The sequence below is a fragment of the Manis javanica genome, chromosome 6 (genome assembly GCF_040802235.1).
Source record: "Manis javanica isolate MJ-LG chromosome 6, MJ_LKY, whole genome shotgun sequence".
NCBI lineage: Eukaryota > Metazoa > Chordata > Mammalia > Pholidota > Manidae > Manis > Manis javanica.
The window spans coordinates 131,116,518-131,134,317 of NC_133161.1; the positions used below are offsets into that span (position 1 = coordinate 131,116,518).

General features: G+C 50.7%; 1 long non-coding RNA gene across 2 annotated transcripts in view; it reads left to right on the forward strand.

The window, feature by feature from the left end:
* Window positions 1–16,273, forward strand: part of LOC140850007 (uncharacterized) — a 36,524-nt gene extending 20,251 nt beyond the window's left edge. Inside the window, exons 2-3 of one of the 2 annotated variants that reach the window (XR_012132618.1) lie at window positions 6,202–12,878; window positions 13,131–16,273. This is a non-coding gene — a long non-coding RNA (uncharacterized lncRNA). The remainder of the gene's footprint in view (window positions 1–6,201; window positions 12,879–13,130) is intronic. The other variant, XR_012132617.1, reaches the window with a different exon arrangement.
* Window positions 16,274–17,800: the final 1,527 nt, after the last annotated feature.

Below are 17,800 nucleotides of genomic sequence, written 5' to 3' on the forward strand. Positions count from 1 at the left end.
CCGCCTCTCTACCCCCGCCGTGCCAGTGGTGTTCTGCCTACTGGTGGGGCCTGTCCAGCAGAGGGAGCACAAGGCAGGGCCCACAAGGAAAGCCCCCAGGCCTGCAGGACCTGGGGGAGGGTGCATGCAGCTTTATTTATAATAGTCTCTAACTGCGAAAAACAGAATCAGCTGTCACATATCAGTACAACGACATACTGCACAACAATGAAAACGAATGACCAGCCAATGCACACAACATCGTGAATGAATATCGAAAGCCATATGCTGAGTGAAAGAAAATGGATGCAAAAGTCTGCAATGAATTCTAGAAAAGCAGAGACACAGTTACAGAAAAGGAAATATGGGTGCCAATTCCCAGGGGTCATGGGGGCTGCACTAAAATGGACATAAGGAAAATCTTCTGTAACTCATTGTGGTGATAGATATTCTACTATGCATACTTGTCAAAATGCATCAAATTGTATACTTAAAGTTGATAACTCTTATTGAATGTAAATTATGTGTTAATAAAACTGATTAAACAGCACTGACAGCAACTGAATACAGAAGTAAAGTAAAGCGCAAGCAGTTGTTCTGAGGGAAGCACGGTCGTGTACTGGAGCAGAGCAAAATAACCAGCCCTGTATTCACAGAGATCCCAGTGAGGGAAAGCGGGTGTAGTCACAGAACACACAGCCGTCCTCTTTTTGAAGCTGAAGGAGGCGATGTAAAGCGGTCTTTCCTGAGCAGGGCTCCCTGAAACAGATTTCCTCCTGCCTGCGCAAATACGGGTAGAGCTCCGTGTAAAGCCCTTTGCGTTAGAGCACCAGCCTTGGCCAGTGGGTGGGGGTGTCTGAAGGCAGCACCCCGAGGGCGAGTGTGCTGGGCGCCAGGCGGGGAGCACAGGCCAGCAGGGTGGGGCTGGGGCTGGCAGTCACGTCCCTGAGGCGGGTGTCAGGTGAGTCTGACCACCAGATGTAGACACTAGACTCTCATTTATTTAAAATCATGATTCTCTTTCCAGACGTGAGGTAACTCAGTATGGATTTAGGAGATACTGAATTTTTGTTTAATTACCTTAATCCACGTGCCAGGTAAAGGCCTTAAGTCCCACTCTGGCTTCCAAGTGCTGTCTTCACTGTTCTCAGATCTACCTGCTTGACTTCAAAGACACCAACTTATCATTATAGATTCTGAAACACAAATTCTGGCAACATGTGTATACATCAGAGTATTATGTTGAATTTGTTCTGTCTTTGTTTTCTGGAGAAAATGGAACAACCCATTTATTCTCACTTCTTTTGCAAAGTGTATGTTATCTTCCTTGGAAACACCACTTTCTGGCCCATTCCAGCCAGTGAGGACTTTCCCTACCAGTATGACATACGGAGGACCATCACTGGATGACAAGAAATCCTGTTATTTATTGAGAGATATATGAAATGAAGGGATGAGGACACATTTAAAAGGTTTAAAGAGAAGTGGAAAGTGCTTCCTCACCTCAAGGGTACATTTTAAAGCCTCCAGCTTCAGCTCTCAATGAACAGATCCACAATTCAATTCCCAAGCCAGACTTTCCTCTGGTCGGGTCAGGCAGAATTATCACAAGTGCAGAGATGAGTTGTTCCAAAAAGTCTCTCAACCAGGGAATAACTCCTCTTGATGAAGTAACCAGCTCTGGAGGGTCAGAGGCACTGAGGACAGGTTGCTCCATTTTCAAAGGAGGGCATGTTTATGGGGCTCTGCACCACTCCAGGCAAAGGGGGTATTCGTTTAATGAGGATTCTCTGTCTGGAGTTGAAATGAGGCACCATCAGGGCCAGTTGTGTTTGCATACAGACTACAGTCTGCTGCAAATTCAAGGTTCCCAGGTCGAATTCAGACAAAGCTGTTTGAGAAGTACTGTACAAAATTAAATATAGCTCTTTCTTCATCTCTCTTCCCTTATTGAATGAGCACATACCCCACTGTGTCCACTGATGTGTGTGCATGAAAATGCACACACACAGCATGCTCGTCAAAGACAAGGCACTGGGACAAGCTCTGGCAGCTTTTGTCACTTCAAATCGAATATAGCCTGGCACATGCTAAATAATTGCTAACCTGCATTATGACTGCATATACACAAGTACACACAAGAATACACAGGCCATGCAAAGGCACACTGGGTTGTCAACACCACCTCATGTGTACTCACACATGTGCACAGTGTGAGAAGAGTCTTTGACCCATCTGGACAAACAGAGGTGTATACCTTCCTGGCCCAAGTGTGTGAACTCAGATGCACACAGCCACACACAGGTGTGTCACTCCCAGGCCAGGGTCAGCACGATGGCCCCCCACGACCTCACAGTACCCATTTGCATGCTTGACTTGCCCTTGCCTGTCCTTAGACCCTCTGAGATGCACGTGGGCAGGACTCCACAAGACCCATGCCCACCCTGTTATGGGCTGTGCCCCTACCACTCAAAGGGCAGCATGCCTCCACACTCCAAAGTATTCTGCCCAGAGTCTTGGCAGCCTGCCCTCCCCAGCAGCCTGTAGGGATAAGAGCCTACACAGAGCACCTCTGGTTTCAGGGGAACCCTGGCCCAGGAAAAGCCTTCCAGTGTTCCCCATCCTGCCAGTATTAAGTCTAAACCCCTTTGGGCTGTGTGCAGGGTCAGACACGAGCGCCCTCCGCTTGGGCCGCAGCCCCCACCGCCTCCACTGTAAACTGCCACCAGAAGCACCTCCTGCTGTCACAGGCTGCAGGGCCTTCTTTACGCCTTCCCCACCCCAGCAAGCTCCTCCAAGGTCCTCAAAATCCGACTCAAAGATCAAAGCCTATCTGAATAGTCCCCAGAATGCAGTTTCCTTCTCTGTGCCCGGCCTGGCCCCGTGCTGTGGCATGGATTGTGCTGCATTGAGATGATTCTGCTGGGGTCAAACCCACCTTCTCCCACTAGCCTGCTCTGTCCCAAATCCTCTGGCCCTATAGATCCTCCCACCTCGCTTTCCACTCTCTGTCCTTTACTCAGGGCCCATTCGTATCAGTCTCCATCTTGGGCCTCAAAAAAACTAAACCTGTTGCTGCCTTTGGGCCTTTGCACTGCCCCTCATCCTTCAAGTCTCAGCTCAAATGCCCCTTCACAGGGGTCTCTGGACACCCCCTTGCCCTGCCACTCTGTTAGTCATGCTTTGTATTTTCTTTGCAGCTCATCCACAGCCTACAATTGCCCCATTCAGCTGCTTCCCAGTTCTCACCTGTCCCCCCACTTAGAATGTCAGCCTGCCAGTCTCATGCTCTTTCAGCCACGTGGAACTGTTTTCCCATCAGGCCCAGACTCTCTGAAGGACAAGGACTGTGGTTAATATTCACAGCTCTTTCCTTGGTATCTGACTCTCCAGGGGCAATAGGAGCTTTTGATGTCATTCAAACAAGGCCTCTGCCCCCTCGGGTAAGGCTGAGGACACAGAGCTGCTCGGTTTGAAGCCCCCATACACACACGCATACACCCACACACGCACCCAGGCACCTCACGCTCTCTGACTAGTTTGGGGCCCCTCTAGAATCACTAGAGCTCTGATGAGCTGAATGTGAAAAACACCCCACTAGGGAGTTGGCTGAAGCATGTAGCTGGGATCTGACATTTGTGTCCCCCAAAGTCCATCTATGAAATCATAGGTCCCAATTTGATGACATTAGCAGGTGGGGCTTTGGGAGGTGATCAGGTCATGAGGGTGGAGCCCTCGTGGATGGGATTAGTGCTGTTTAAGAGCCTCCCCTGTGGTTCCCCTGACCTTCCTTCCACATGAGGACGCAGTCCGAAGTTTGCAGACTGCCACCTGGAAGGCAGCCCGCGCCAGAGCCCAGCCAGGCTGGCACCCTGATCTTGGACTTCCAGACTCCAGACGTAGGCAGAAAAGATTTCTGTTGCTTACTGGGCACCTGGGCTGCGGTACTTGCTGTGTCGCCCAAAGAGCCAAGGCACATGTGTTCCTTGATCTACGTTCTGGGCTCTCCAGGTGAGGAAAAGGCAAACAGCTGCAGTGACTGACGCCTGGGGAGAGTCAGCACACGCCGGAGGCCTTCACACCCGCTCCCTCTGTAGACGGGAGGCTGTGGGAGTCAGGAAGCTGGAGGCCTCACGGAGACCAACAAAGGGACGCTCACGGGGAATCACGTCTCACTGTGCACGGGTGAGATCAGCCAGGGGCTCCTTCATCCGCCTGTGGCAGACGGTGCCTTCTGAGAAGCCCGAGCCACCGCGTTAGAGACAGACTCGCAGAGAAAGGGGTCTGGGCTACTCCCTGCGTCCGTCAGGGTCCTCCAGAGACACAGAACCAACAGCATGGGTATAGAGACAGAAATTTATTTTAGGAAGTATCTCACATGAATAAGCATAGAACAAATACCTGTAAGGAGGCTGGCCATTCCAAAATCTGCAGGGTGGACCAGAAGGAAAGAGCCAAATTTGCAGTTTATCTCTGAAGCCTGTCTACTGGAGAATTCCCTCTTCCTCTGGGGATGTCAGCCTTTTGTTCTAACCAGGCCTTCATCTGATCGGATGAGGCCCACCCATTCCTGGAGAGCAATCTACTTTACTCAAAGTCCACTGACTTAGGTGTTAATGTCGTTCAAAAACACCCTCACAGACACATCCAGATTTACGTTTTTTTTTTAATTACCAAAGTATTGTTGATATACAATTGTATATTGATTTCAAGTATACAACACAGTGGTTCAACCCATATTATTAAATCATCTGTATTAATGTTTGACCAGACATCTGGGCACCATGGCCAGCCACATGGACACATGAAGCAAAATCCGAGCCACAGATTATGGCTGGTCAGAGCTCAGGGCCACAGACAGGGCAAAGCCCCAAGACACAAGAATCGCGCTCTGCGTCCCCTGTTCCCAGGCGGCATCTCAGGGATGGTATGAAGCTGGCCACAGCTATAGAGCTCCTCTAACTTCTGCACCTAATGAACCTCCAAAGCTCCTGCCAGCCGAGCTACTACTCCCAACCAGGAACGGCAGAGCCCATCTTCAGCACTTCCTCTGCAGTCACAGTGCAGCTGGACAGGCAGCCGGCCAGCCCTCAGACAGCAGCGCTCTCCTCCCAGCAGCTCTGACATCCCTGCCGGTGCACAGGGCCCCTCCCCCTGACCTGCTCCCCGCTTTCCCAGGGTGACTGCATGCTCTCTCTGCCCCAGGGCCCTCACCTACCACACTGCACCCCTGTCTCCATCACTTCCCTCGCCCCCTTCCCTTCCAGCCCCTCCACACTCTTTCTCTCTTCTCCACTGCTGTTCCCATCCCTCTCCCCTCCTCCATTCCCCTCACCGGCATGACCCTCCTCCCTTCCCAGCCGCTCTCCCCATTTACCCACCTTCCTCTCCCACCAGCCACCCACCCAGTGCTGCCCTCCATCGCTGAGCTCCTAACCCCTGACCCCTCCCACAGAACCAGGAGGGAGTGGGAGCTGGGAGTTGCCCCTCCGGCTGGTGCCCAGCAGCTGGGTTGGTCCCTGAAGGCATGCCCTGAGAGGCTAGGAGTCCGGGGCCCACCTCGGACCCACTTGCCGTGTTCTCCTCGGTTCTCCTCACGTCCGTGAGACAGCCTCTCCTGCAAGTGCACGTCTGCTGACAGAAAGTGACGGCAGTCACACATCCCTGGGCTGAAGCACCAGTGGTCACCCAGTATGAGATGTCCAGTGGCCATGAGCTTAGTGTGGAGGCAGCGTCCTATGTAGGTAAGGTGCCTTCTGGGGTTAGAAGGCCTAGGCTCACATCCCAGGCCTCCCGATTGTTAGCTGCGGGAGCTTGGGGGGCAGTGTAGCCCCTGCTCTAGTGTCTGCAAAATGGAAATGTGACGTGTGGCCCACAGCCTCTCAGGAGGCTTAGATACATGGATGCCTGGGAAGCAAAGGGGCCAGCACGGAAGAGCTCTGCCCACGCCCTGCTGTGTGGGCCTGGTTCAGCCTTGGGCACCAAGGGGAATTGTTCACGTACCAGGACACTGTAGGAGGAGTGGGGGAGTCCTGGCCACCAGGAATGGCGTCCCCTCAGCCTCTTCCTAACAGGTAACAAGGTCTCCTGACCCTCCCTCACCTAGATGGGGATGGGGCTGACTTCCTTTCTCCTCCCAAGTTGCCAGGCGAGCTCCATTCCTCCTGCTCTTTCCCTCCTGATGTAAAACCAAACATTTGCCCTGTGCTGTGTGTGTTGCAGGATATCCCGTGCGTCTCACTCAGCGCACACAGAACCGTGCTGCACAGGATGTCCTCTGGGAGAGCGACGGTGAGATTCAAAGCATGAACTCGGAACTACGAAGCCGGCTTTGTCAAGGCTGCAGACCTAGAGGATGTGACCGTCTCCGGGATGGCAGGGAAGGTCCCCCTGGGCCTCCAGAGGCCTGACCTCCAGCAGAGGCTGGGACCAGGCTGCAGTTGCTGGAGGCTGACTGGTGCTAACCAACCACCACCACTGGACAGAAATAGCTTTCACCAGGTGTGGGACACAGGTTACACAGGGAAACATTCTTCTCAGCAAAGAAGAAAAGGTAAAGAAACATATCCAAGAAAGAAAGAAAAACATATGGCAATAGAGAAGGAATTCTGCGGGCTCAGAGGAGAAGATTGCTTTATTTATCAGGAGAACTCAGCAAGACACTAAGAGCCCTTGCTTGTGGCGTGTTGCCAACTCTCCCTGGTTTACACCAGGATCCTTTTAAGAAACAAAGCTGGAAATGGGGAAGGAGAGATCTCAGGCCTCCAAACACTCTTCCCTTATCACCTGCCCCCCAGTGCACTGGTAAGGAGTGGGGGACCCTTACCCTCTCCCAGTCTGTGGTCACCTGAAGCCTCAGCCCTGCCTGCCTCACCAAACTCATGTGGCACCCCCCTATTGATGATGCCTCAAGTAACAATCACAAAGGGGGCGGGACTGGGAGCAGAAAATACAGCCTTGATTGGCCTTTGTGCTGTGGCCCTGGGTTGAAATTACTCTGTAGGTGAACTTCAGTCTTTGCAAAAAACAAATTTCAAATCACTTGTTGTCAAGACCATATTTCAAATTATGTGTCTTTCTGGTTCTTAATTATTTCGGGGAACCAAGGACATAATTATGAAGGCCAGCTAATGCCCTCAAGTATGCATGTGTGTATGTGTACATGCAGGCCTATGTGTATATATATATGTTCATGTAGGTATGTGTGTGTCTAAGTCTGTGTGTGCATGAACATGCTTGAGTTAGGTGTGTGTGCGCATGTGTCTGTTTGCTTAGATAACTCTTTTCCATCTCTTACATGCATGGTAGGTAGACATCCATGTCACCCAAGCCTCCAGGAAGGCCAGCTCTTGGCCAGCAGACCTGGTGTGAGGGGCAGTGGTAGGGGTCTACAGCAGAGGTTCCTTGTCCCAGACTCAAACACCGTGCACTGTAAACAGAGTCTGCACACCAAAACAGGTCATTAATGGGCTCTGAGAGGACAAGAGGCCTTCAAGGAGGCCAGGAACTTCGGCTCCTAGCACGCCCCATAGCACAGAACTGCCTCCACAGACACAGACAGCCTGCCTGCGAGTCCAGTGTGGACAGGGCAGGATTAGGCTCCTTGCCAGCCTGCCTCCCCCTATCATGTCTGTCCATCCCCCACACCTGTGAGTGTGCTTCCAGCTGCAAGTGTGGAGATATCCACTAGCTGGGACACCACTGTAAGGACAGTCACTTCCTCAGGTTCTAACTACAAGTCTGGATGCAGAGCAGTGCCCGCTCAAGTCAGCAGAGCAGGGGGACAATGACATCAAGGACTTCCCTCATGGCATCTTTCCAGCTCACATCCTCACAGACTGCAGACATCCCTCTTCCTGTTTGCAGAATGGCAGTAGCAGGTCCCAGCCTGAAATGTAGGCATGACCTTGTCATGAAACAAAGAAGTGGGGCATTTTCTTCCCTCCAAGTGTTCACCAAGGAGGAAAAACTTTGTCCCAAACTCTGCATCTGACTTTGCCTCAAGCTTTTTGGATAAGATTGGGTCACAGTCCCATGAACTAGTCGGAAAACAAACTGGAAGAGCACATGTCTGACCTCTTCAGCCCCCTGTGGAGTGATGGGGAGATCATTTAGGGAAGCAGACACCCATATGTGTATGGGGCAGCTGTACCCCAACACACCAGCCATCACACATGCTGGTCCCTCTGTCCTTATTGCCTTCCCCTCCCCAATCCCATCTTTGCTTACAAACTCCTACTGGATCTAGAAAGTTCCCTCACCTCCCTCTGAACATCATGGACTCCCCATGTAGTAGAGTTGCTTTATTAAATCCCACCCTGAAAATTCCATCTCGTTACCGTCCACATCTGCTCTGCTAATGTGAGCTTCCTGACCCCAGGGACTGTGCCTTACTTGTCTGCATGCTCCAGACTCCTCCTCTCTGGCCCCACTGAACCCCACACCCAGCTGGTCAGCTTATAGTCGTAACTCCGGAGGAAATATATTTATCTGTTTCTCTAGACAGTGGAAAGGGTTATCAAGGAGAGAGACTTCGGCAGGTGAGAGACACACTTCCCCATCACTTGGAGGAGCTGAGCAATGACCTATGGGATGCCCTTAAGGGAGAGGGACAGTTATTGAGAAGACAGGTTGCGCTCCTGGGAGATGCATTAGCAGCAAGGGAGGAGGCAGCAGAATCCGTGTTGCAGGAGGCCTTGGGGGAGGGGGAGGAAAGAGCCCTTCAGCCCCGGAGATGGCAGAGGAGCTGTCCAGGGAGCATGAGGGATGCGGCCGAGGGCCAGTCTGTTGCCAAGGCCACCACCAGAGGCACCAGCCTCTCCCATATTAAAGGCCCACCTGATTGTAATTAAGAAAATAAAAACTCATCAGCCATGGGCTCCTCAGGGGAAGGAGCCTGCCCATCCCCAGGTTGTAGGGCACTCCATGCTCCGCTCCTACCCAAGATGAGCTGGTGGACGTGAGCTTCCAGTTTCAGCAGAAGCTTTCGGAACCTCTGCCTCCACGGCTTTTGCATGTCTGGAATATGGGGTTGGAAAACCTTGTTATGTTGGGTTCTGAAATGGGTGGACTGCCTTCCCTAACGACTCACCCTTCACTCCAGCAGCAGTGGCCAAGTGCCCCTCACACCTCAGGGAATCAGGCCCTTCTGGACTGGCTGACAGCAGCCATCAGGGCAATTTGGCCTAATCAGGGTGATATACCCTACTTAAACACCAGCTGGGAAACATATGTAGAACTCCAGCAAGTATTACGGGAGTTGGACATGAAAAATATCATCTATAACATGGACCCCCAGGGCCCCAGTGCAGAGCTGTTCACTGTAGGAATGAGAAACCTGGTGCTGCATACAGCTCCCCCAATTCTCTTTGTGTCCCTAGTGACTATTCTTCCTCCCACCACAGGTCAATCCCGTAAGTGAGGCTACTCGTACTTTAGAAGATCTGGGGGAGGTTGAAACAATAAGGGCACAGAAGGAAGTACAGGCTACAACTGAAAGGAGAGGTGCAAAGGGCCCTGTGAAGGTCTCGAGGACACAGATGTGGGGTAATTTGATAAAGGCCGAGGTAGTGAAAGAAAAACTTGATGGCCAGCCCAATAGGATCTTGTTAGAACTGTGGCACCAATTAAAGCCAGAGCAGCAGTTCCAGACACTGAGGCCCAGGACTCGGAAGCAGCATGCAAAGCCCCATATCTGGCCTGTGTCCTTGCAAGACTCCTGGTGGGCAGTACGCAGGATTTGCCTGGCCGCCCCCCCCCACAGGATGATGATTGGGTGTCGTGGCTTGACTGAGGTGGGGGTCAAGGCCCCCACTTTGGGGGATGTGTTGGCAACCAGAGGCCACATCTTGAATTAGTAATTTATTGGTCCCTGCTGTATGTACAACGTGTCCTGGTGCTGCTGGACACAAGGGCTGAGTGTTACCTGATTTATGAAACCCTGAGCATTTTCCTGGGACCCCTGTGTGAGAGATGGCTATGCGGGTAAGATAATTAGAGTGAAGAAAGCCCAAATCCCACTGGGGATAGGGTGTTACCCTCAAAGGAGTATACTGTGTACACTTCTCCCATCCCTGAATGTATTTTGGGGGTAGATATCCTCCAGGGCCTGTGGTTAATACTGCAGGTGAGTTCAGACTAAGGGTACATGTGGTAAAGGCAGTTCTGAGGATACATGCAAAGCACCCATCTGTAGCTCTGCCCGAACCCAGGTGGGTGACAAGTATTAAGCAGTATAAATTGCCTGGGGGACACAAGGCAATTGGAGAAACTCTATAGGAATTGGAGAAGGTGGGCATCATAAAGCCCACTCATAGTCCTTTTAATGCCCTGGTGTGGCCAGTGAGAAAGCCAGATGTCTCCTGGCATATGACTGTGGCCTACAGGGAATTGAATGAAATCACACTCCCTTTGCATGCTACTGTCCCCTCTATAGCAGCTCTTATGGACACACTCAGTCATGAACTAGAGACGTATCACTATGCTGTGGACCTTGCTAATGCTTTCTTCACTATTGACATAGCACATGTCAGTCAGAAACAGTTTGCCTTCATGTAGGAAGGCCGGCAGTGGACGTTCACTGTCCTTCCACAGGGGTATCTCCACAGTCCCACCATCTGTCACGGACTTGTAGCCCAGGACTTGGTCACATGGAAGAAACCACAAATGGTAAGGCTGTATCACTACATTAATGATAGTATGCTCACATCTGAATCTCTTGCAGATTTGTGAGGGGCAGTTCCTAGACTGCTGCAACATCTACAGGAGAAAGGATGGGCTGTGAACAGCACCAAGGTTCAGGGACATGGCTTGTCTGTAAAGTTCTTGGGGGTCGTCTAGTCAGGTAAAACTAAAGTTTTTCCTGAAGCAGTCATAGAAAAGGTCCAGGCTTTCCTTACCCCAACCACTGTGGCAGTATTACCAGAGTTCTGGGTCTTTTAGGCTACTGGGGAATGTTTATCGCACACTTGACACAAATTCTGAGGCTGTTATATCAGTTGGTGTGAAAGGGCATCAGGTGGGACTGGGATGAAATATGTGCAGCAGCTTTTCCTACTACTAAACCAGCAGTCAAGGCCACATAGGCCTTGAGTGTAATGGACTCACCAAGGCCCTGTGAGCTAGATGTTCATGTAATCAAAGATGTTCATGGGTGGGGCCTTTGGCAGCAGCTTGAATGGACATGCCAACCTATTGGATTCTGGTCACAACTATGGAAAGGCACAGAGATCTGGTATACCCTGATAGAGAAGCAACTGGCTGCTATGCATCATGTCTTACTGGCTATGGAGCCCATCACCAGAACAGCTCCAATCAAGATAATAACCACCTGTCCCATCATGGGGTGGGTGAGAGACTGGACCCAAATGCCACAGAGTGGCATGGACAGACATCTACACTGGTCATATGGGGTACATATTTACAGCAGCATAGCGCCCTCTCCAATAGCCCTTTAAGTGGAGAACTCTAACACTTATTGGGGCCAGTGACCTATACCAGTGGAAAGCAGAAAAGAATTTGCTTTGGAACCACTGGTAGCCAAGAGTCCCTATCAGGAGGGAAAAGCCCCTATACCTGAAGATGCTTACATCTGTGCAAATGGCCTCCCGAAGTGGAGGACTGTGGCTTTCCATCCTAAGACTGAGAGAATATGAATGGAGGATGGAGAGGGGAAAAGCAGCCAATGGGCTGAGTTGTGGGCTGTATGGCTTGTGATCACCCAGGAGCTCTCCCCCATAGTTGTCTGCACTGACATCTGGGCCGTCTATTGGCGCTTGACTCTGTGGCTACTGACATGGTACCATGCCACCTGAATGGTTGGTCACTGGCCCCTTTGGTGGCAAGAGCTGTGGCAAGACCTACGGGCCTCTGGTCAGACTAAGACTGTTACCATATATCATGTGACTGGCCAGTTGCTTTTGACATCCCCAGGAAATGATGAAGCAGACACATTGTCCCAGGTGCGTTGGCTAGAAGGAAAGCCTGCCTCTGATGAAACCCAATGGTTTTTTGCACACAGGGCAAAAGACATTGTTGGCTATAGCCTGTCAGAAGGGCTTGCTGTTGACCTCTGAAGAAGTCAGCAGAGCCTGGAAGGAGTGCTTTGTGAGCTCTAAGAGGGATTTGCACTGAGTCCCACAGCAACACGGGACAATAGTAAAGGAACTGATACCCCTTCTCGGGTGGCAGATAGACCATACTGGGCCACTGCCCGTATCAGAAGGATATCAGTATGCCACGGCTTGTGTGGACACAGCTACTGGACTGTTGGTTGCTTTCCCTGCACATCATGTAGCTCAGCAAACCACCAGAAGGGGTCTAGAGCATCTCTTTGCAGCCTATAGCCAGCCTCAGGTGATTGACAGTGATCAAGGCACCCATTTTACTGGACATGTATTACAAGAATGAGTACAGCAATTTAAGATAAAGTGGAAGTTTCATATACCATATAACCATACTGGGGCAAGCATGATAGAGAGGTACAATGGTTTGTTGAAATCTGGCCTGAAGTGAGACAACAATAATCTACAGGGCTGGTCAGCTCGCCTATGGACAGTGCTGTGGCATTTGAATGAGAAGCCACATAAAGGAGCTTTGACCCTGTGGATATGCTCACACACCTTGCTGCCTCTCCTAAACATACGTGCAAACCAAAGAGGAGTTATTGAAGCCAGGATATGGTCAGCACAGCAACATCCTGCTACCAGCCCCAAAAGCATTAAACCCTGGAGACTCTGTTGATTGGATGTGGCCCTGGACATTTAAACACATGGACCAGCAATGGCTGGCCCTCCTGGCATATTGGGGAGAAGGCCTGGAAGCTGGCCTCCTGTGTATTCCTGCAGTAACAGCAGAGTGGCCCCCAAAGATCACAGTAGTGAACCAAAAACATCTGGAAGGTAAGAGCATTTATGGGAAAGTTTTGTTTTATGTTTACAGCCAGTGCATGTACCTCCCATAGATCTGTATATGGACACATCTGTAACTCCCACAGGTCTGGGAGTGAAAGTCTAAAATACTAGACCAGGATGAGAACCCATTCCTGCCACTGTGCTATCTATCACAGGAGCACTCAATTGCATGCATCCTACCCGATGGACAAGATTTGCCTATGCTGGTGTCATTAAAACATCTATCTTATTGCCCTTAAGGTTATTTTCTCCTACAGTTCCTCTGGCCTGGACGTGGCTCCTGGATGCAGCTGCTGCCTGGTGATTGCTCTGGACTCCCTACCTGTTCAACCACCGACCACCTGTGGAATGGATGAGCTATGAACTTAATCTGATATGAATTTGGACCTAGCTGAATCCTTCAGCTTGAGGATTATTATGATGTTACTGTTGTTGTTATTGTGCATTATTAGTCTGGTTACAGGGCTTCAGTTTTCTCACCCAAGGGCCATTGCAGAAAATGGGGAGTGAGTAGATTGTGAGGTGAGATTTCTGGAGGGATGTACTGTGGGTGAAATTGCAATATTTCCAGAATCTCTTGCCTGTCCTTAGTGCATCTCCATATAAATAAGTGTTTCTGGGTTCATCTCCATATCAATAGGTGATTACATTGGGGAGGAGGGCATATCTGGACCTGAAAGGTTGGGTGGGGTCCCTTTTTGCAGACGTGTCACCAGAGACATGGGCAAGCAGATATGGACAACTGCTTGTAATTATATAAATAGGTTTCTCCCACTTAATTTCTCCCTTTGACTGATTTCAGTTTCAAAGGTGTTTTCCCCCAGGCTGGGAAAGAATTTTCTCCCTGGAGTTACAGACACCCCTGCGCATTTGGGAGCCTGGAGCTTTTTTGGCTGAGAGGAGGAAATCGTTCCTGGTGTCGTGGAGCGAGGGATGGTGCTCAGGTCTTCAGGCACCAAGTCAGGTGCTCCTGACACCCTTCCTGCCAGCATGTGTCACCACCAAAAATGACAGTGACTGCGCATCCCTCTCCCAGAGGCTGGATAGCAAATGGCATCTCAGGAGGAGAGACACAGCCTTCCCCGGGGGCTTATCTCTGATGTGACTCGGACCACCTCCCACAGGGTCCCCAGAGGCCCGAGCAATGACTGGGGAGTGTTGGGGCATCTGCCACTCTGGGCCCTGCACAAAGGCGAGCTTTCCATTTGGCACTGGCTTTCAGCTTGGCTGCACCCCACCGAGCTCACCGGCCACCCATGGTCTCTGCTTCAGGAGAGATTTCACCTGCTGGGAGGTGGCCCATGCTGGGTCTCTGCAAGGTCGGCTCTGGGGCATGGGCTCGTGTGTGTGTCTGTGCGCTCTGCTCCAGTCCAAGTATTCATAAAGTGGTGGGATGTGAAATACAGCTTTGGAGCTTACCTTCCACAGTCCGGGGAGATTGTGTATATCCGTGTCTGGTTAACAGGAAAGGGACTGTATTTTCTACATCACTGGTTTGTCATCATTAAGGCTTCATATACAGTGCTGTGTGAGTCAGCCTCAGGAACATGCTTCTCTTATTTTATTTAGCTTCAGCTGAAATCACCTCCAGCTCTCTGAATGTTCAAATTGACTGGATTCAATGTGGGGTGACTGCCACCCCTACTCTATCAAGGGTTACTTCTCATTTATGTTCAGAGTGGTTTTAGTGAGGCCCTCACAATTAAATCACATTACTGACAAAAGCACCTTGGGGTTTGGGCACCCAGATTATGCATTCTTGTGGGGAAGAGCAGGGGAGCTAACCCCACTGGCCCCTGGCCCCTCACCAGGTACACCCAGACAAGCTCCCTGAACCTGGCAGTGCCCTCTGGCTGCAACAGGGATTTCCTAGGAGAAGGAAGTAGACAGCTTCCCCAAGGCACAAGTTTGGGACATGGGTTGTAGAGACCAGATTCCTGATTGAGACAAATACCCATTGGACTCAATAAAGAGTCTACACATCCCCAAACCCTCAGCCCCATCCTGCACCTCTGGGCAGTCACCCTTCAGGATCCAGTCCCCTCCAGCTGTGTGACAGGCCTGCCAGAGCAGAGGTTTGCCTCCTGACTCACACAGAAGCAGGTGACAGTCATCCTAATGCACAGTCATGCTGTCACACACAGAAACACACTCAGGAGCAAGAACATAGGCTCGCGGCCACATGGTCATCTGCAGACGCTCACAGGGAGAGTCACATGATGCACACAGATATTCATTTACTGTTACATCACTCTTTTCTTTACAGCAATTGTCACTAAACTGAAATTATGTTAGTTGTCTTGATTTTTGTCCCTCTTCATAAGGCAGAGATGTTTACCAAATCTCTTTTGTCCTCCTCCTGGACCTGGTTAGACTGACCTCCCAGCCCCCTGGTAAGTAGATGTGCTCAACCTATATGCCTTGTGATGGATGTCGTGCCCCCAAAATACCATTCTCCATGATCCTGCCCCCTTACTGCCAGCCTCCTGCCAATGAACTCAATGGACACATTTTGAAATTTTCATTACAAATTAGAAATTAGAAAAGAATTTATCAGTCATTAAGGCACTGAGATTTTGGAGTTTATTTGTAGAGCACCTAACAGTGTCTGAATTCCAAATGCTCAGTACATTCTTCCAACCAGGAAGCCAGCTGCGTGGGGGTAGAGGCAAGTCTTTGCTCTATGCCACCCTCCATCCAGCACCCAACACACAGCAGGCTCTCATAAGTACTTGCAGAATGAATGAGTGAGTGAATGAATGAATGAGTGAATGAAGGACTGTGCCCTGGGTACTTTCACATGCCCTCCCTCTGCGTCCCCTACTTCTCCAGCACAGACGTCACCCTCTCTGGGAGGCTCTCCCTGACCCAGTCTGGATTGGGTGCCTCTTCCTGGCCATGTACAAAGGAGGACCTGTCTCTCAGGTCAGGGAGTCTTGGCATTGCATCCCATGCCCTACAAGCCGCAGAGCCTTACATGGCATGGCTGGGCTCCCAACTCTACTGTGGGGCTCCTCTGACAGCAGAAGCTTCATGAACATGGGCTACATGAGCAAATGGAGAAACTAATATTTATTAACACATTAGCCTGAAAATCACTTTCACAGACAAATGTCCCCCGCCATCCAGATCTGTTTGATTCCTAGGTTCAGACAGTGAGAACAGTGGTAACAAGGGCAGCATGACCTGAATCTGCTACTTCTTGTGTTGATACCAAGTACTGAGAATGCAGGTGATAAACTGGATCAATGATCTCTTTTGTTAATCTTCTAGTTAGTAAGTAAGAGAGCAAGTGTCACCTGCACTTCAGTGCATTTCACCTCTGCAGTAATCCTCTGAGGTATTAACATCCCCATGGTAAATGGCCCTCTGGGTTCAGAAATGTTGAGTGCTCTGCCAAACCACGCCCAGCATGTGAATGGTAAAACTAGACCTGGACCTCAGCCAGGATGCTCGCTCCCTCTGTGCCCTCTACAGAAACCTGAGATTGTCTAAGAACAGCAGCAGGAGGGCCTGAATTTTCTGGTAAACCCTGATTTTAAATGGTTTCCCTATTATACTTGCAAGTGCCCTCGAACTTATCAGGCCCTGGTGCAGTTCCCCCTTGGAGAACATGGTTTCCCCCTGTCCAAGGCCCAGCCCAGGCTGACATGCGTGTTGTGTATCAGGTACTTCAGACACTGAGCTCCATGAAGACTCATCCCTGAAACCACTGCCATCCACCCTTGCTGCCATGCTGCCTGCCTTTTCCCTACCACCCATGCCCACAACAGACCCTTTTCTCCTAGGAAACCAGGGGCCTCCTGGGGAAGCCTTTCCTCTTTCCTTGGCCTCCCAGCATTCTGGGGTCCAAGCTGACAAGGAGTAGGGAAAGCTCAGGGCTGGGAGGGCTCCCTGACCAGGATGGGGCTGGGGGACAAGGCATCCAGACCCTGACTGAGCCATTTCACTGAACACCATGGGAAAGTTGGCAGCATAATTGACACCTGCAACTGTGAAAATGTAGGTCCGTGTCTCAAAGCAAATAAAAAAGAATGACCATCTGAGGGAATGATAGAAGGAAAGTAATTACAAAACATAGATTAAATAACCAGCAGATAACAAGCCAAGTAATAAGTATCAACACATGGAGATAAAGGAAAACAAGTCAGTGGCTTGCAACTGCTTCCCAAACTTGTCAGGAGGACCCCTCCTTCCTGATGATGGCCAGTGGAACGCTGCTCCATCTCTGGGACCTGCTCACTCTTCTCTCTGCCCTGTGCTTGCAGCTGCCTCAGCCCAGGCTCTTCCTTGTCCCGGAGGGAGTAGGGGCTGGCCCCTGCCACAGGCTGTGCGGGCTTAGGCGCAGTTTGTGGGTGCTAGGAGGAGACAGCACTTGGGGGTGCCATGGGAGCTCTGAGAGCCCCAAGACTTATGCTGGGGTTGTTAGCCTCAGACAGCATTAGCATGAAGTCCTCCTAAACCCCATGTCCAAAACCCCCACTTGAATGGAGTTGTCTCAATATTGTTACAGCTTTGCTCCTTTCACTGGCAATTTAACTGCCAGAAGGGAAAGGCCAGAGACGGTTCTGGAAGGTGGGCAACAATCTTTGTCAGAACACCTACATCTGGAGTTGGTTCTGTTGGTTCCCTGTTAACCTACTGTGTGGCCTTGAGTAAGTTAGTTAACTTTTCTGGACCTCAGTTTCCCCTCAGTAAGACAAGGGTTACACATGACGATCTTTCTGTCAGCAGGAGTCAACCAACTCAGGAAGGTTTCTTGTCAGCTCAGTGGATGAGGTGCAAAGTGGACAGAGCCCAGGAGGCAGACCACCCTTTTCCTCCTTGAAGGACTGAACAAGCCACGTGAGGTGTGTCACCTGAGGTTCCCCCCAAGCTGGTCGCCATGTTATCATCCCTGCATCCCTCAC